The 3,116-nt window shown below is 40.9% G+C and overlaps 1 pseudogene; it reads left to right on the top strand.

The window, feature by feature from the left end:
- Positions 1-555: 555 nt before the first annotated feature.
- LOC110200591 (olfactory receptor 52A5-like) lies at positions 556-2,507 on the top strand (annotated as a pseudogene).
- The last annotated feature ends 609 nt before the right edge of the window (positions 2,508-3,116 follow it).

Genomic DNA, 3,116 nt, shown 5'->3' with positions numbered 1-3,116 from the left:
CTGGGCATATCATTTAGCCACATTTAACCTCTTTTTTGTCCTAGTCAACACTATAAAAAATATTAATTGTGGAGTATTTCCTCTCTGGGCAGCTAGGTGGCACAGTGAATAGAGTGCTGGGCCTGGAGTCAGAAGTTTCAAATCTAGTCTCAGATATTAGCTTTGTGACCCTGGACAAGTTACTTAACCTCAGTTCCTTATCTGTAAAATAAGCTGAAGAAGTACATGGGTAACCACTCCTACAGTGGCTTTGCTAAAAATCCCAAATGGGGTCACAAAGAGTCATACATGAATGAAAAAAATGACTTAACAAAACCTGCTTGTCTGCCTTAGAAGAGGGAATTTTCACTCTAGTAATGAAATTGCAGGTACAGCCTCAAAAGAGATCTAATCGTTTTCACATAATTGAAAGCACTTAATGAAGAAGAAGTTTAAATATGTTGAGTCCCACAGAGCAGAATTAGGAAAGTGTATAGAAATTTCAAAGATGCAGATTCAGGTTTGATATAAGGGGAAAAAGTCCTAACAGTTGAAGTATAATGGGCTACCTTGGGGGACTGGGTGTGCTTTCACTGGAACTCTTCAAGTAAAAGATGGAAGATCACTTGTTGGGAATATTGTGGAGAGGGGTTCTTTGCTTACATACGGACTGTGCTTGATGACCTCTGAGTTTTTTCATTTCTGTAAGTAATTCAATGATATGATATATCTGCATATCATATGAGTATACACATTTCTTGTTTTCAAGTCAACAGGACAGAAGAGGAGAGATTAACTCAGGAAACAGCCCCAGCTGGAAGTCTTGGAACTCTTTATTGATGTACTTTAAACTCTCCATTAATGGCCAATGGCACAATCTTCATGCCATCTCTACTTTCACTGATTGGGATACCTGGCCTGGAAGCTGTGCAGTGCTGGATTGGAATTCCATTCTGTGCCATGTATGTTATTGCCATGGTTGGAAATTACCTGCTCCTGTTCATCATCCGATCTGAGAGCAGCCTCCACAAGCCCATGTACCTCCTCCTGGCCATGCTGGGGATCACTGACATTGCCCTCAGCACTTGCATCCTGCCCAAGATGCTGGGCATCTTCTGGTTTAATCTGAAGGAGATCACTTTGAGGTGTCGCTGCAGATGTGGCTCATTCACACATTCCAGTGCATAGAGTAGGCATCTTATTGGCCATGGCCCTGGACAGATATGTGGCCATCTGTGAGCCCCTGAGGCACACTACTATTTTCACCCCACAACTCCTCACCCAGATTGGGGTTGTGGTGACATTAAGGGCTGCTCTCCTGTGGCCCCATGCTTGTGCTTATCAAATGCCGCCTAAAACACTACCGACCAAAGTCATCTCCACACCTATTGTGAGCACATGGCCATTGTGAAGCTAGCTGCTGATGACATCCGGGTCAACAAGGCCTATGGTTTGTTTGTGGCCTTTACCATCCTAGGCTTTGACATCATCTTCATTACCCTGTCCTACATTCTGATCTTCATTGCCGTGTTTCACTTGCCGCAGAAAGAGGCTCGGCTCAAAGCCTTCAACACTTGCATTGCTCACATCTTTGTTTTTCTTGAATTCTATCTCCTTGCTTTCTTCTCTTTTTTCACTCATAGGTTTGGGTTCCACCTCCCTCCCTATGTCCACATCCTTCTCTCTAACCTTTATCTGTTGGTTCCACCTCTTCTCAACCCCATTGTTTATGGAGTAAAGACCAAGGAAATTAAGAATCGCATCTTTAAAATGCTGCACCATGGGGGCAGCTAGGTGACGCAGTGGATAGAGCACTGGTCCTGGAGTCAAGAGGACCCAAGTTCAAATCCGGTCTCAGACACATAACACTCACTAGCTGTGTGACCATGGGCAAGTCACTTAACCCCATTGCCTAGCCAAAAAAAAAAATGCTGCACCATTAGGAGCTGCCCTAATCTTTGGAAATTTTTGAATAGTCAACATTATTGGCTCTCAACATCGTTCAGAAATATCCATCTTTCTCACTTATGCTGTTTCCTGAGATATGAGTCTTTCAACAGTATCTACAGATTTTTACAACTCACACTTACAACTCACATAGCAGAGTCTCGTTGTTATCACGTGGAATGAGCAATTAAAAGGTTATAGTGCAATAGAGTCATAGAGAAATGAATTCAATTCAATTTAACAAAATTTGTTGTTTTTAATGTGTATTAGATACTATGTTAGATTTTAATGGGAATGCAAAAGTTAGCAATATAACCTGGGGTCCAAGCTTGATGTATGTGAACTAAACTCTCCTCTTTGGCAGAGGATCTACTCACCCAATGCTGTTTTCCTGTGTAAGGGGCAGATTTGGTGTGAGAGCTTGGAGTAAGAAAAAGCCTTTCTTTCATGCTACAGGCAAAGACACATGCAGTTACAGATCCTCTCTGGGGAGAAATAACAGAGATAAAGAGAAAAGATTTTGCAAGGCAAACATGTGGAAGAAAGCCCAGACACCCTCCTCAATATGTCTCTAATTTCCAGCTAGCCTTTCTAGAGATTTTGGCCAATGTTCCCTTGTGTGAGATTGGGGACTCTCGATTGAGCTGAGATATCTCACTCCCAGGTTGATAGCTCATTTGTTCTGTGTATTATCTGATATATTCTGATCTAATAAAGGAATGAATTTATTTTAAAAAGCAATTATTAAGTGCTTACTATGTGGAATGCACTGGGCTAATCTCTGGGGATACAAATACAAAAGCCAGTTCCTGATCTTGAGAGAGATTCTTTAAGGAACTTACATGCCAAATGGGGATACAACATATATGGAAAGTGTCAGCTTCTAGTAACATGGAAACAGGATGTGTTGGAGCCTGCTTTAACCAGCCTCTAAAAGAGCCTGTTTTTCCATTTTCTAAATCCTTAGATAAATGTGTTTATATACTATTCATTATTTGTGCTAGTCTTTTATGCAACTAGCATTTGGTGTAAGAGTCAAACCTTCATATTAAACTTAAGGTTTTTACCTGTTTTAGGAGTAGTAGCCAGGAAAGCAACTTCAATCTAAGAATAAAATAATTTTCCCTTGACTAGAAATATTTTAATAGGTGGAGCAAATAGATATAATTCTTGTCTAGTTCTTCTCTCTC

This window comes from Phascolarctos cinereus, unplaced genomic scaffold, assembly GCF_003287225.1.
Source record: "Phascolarctos cinereus isolate Bilbo 61053 unplaced genomic scaffold, phaCin_HiC Scaffold_726;HRSCAF=1367, whole genome shotgun sequence".
Taxonomy (NCBI): Eukaryota; Metazoa; Chordata; class Mammalia; order Diprotodontia; family Phascolarctidae; genus Phascolarctos; species Phascolarctos cinereus.
Note: the sequence above shows the minus strand (reverse complement) of the source record. Positions and strands in the feature narration are given on the sequence as shown.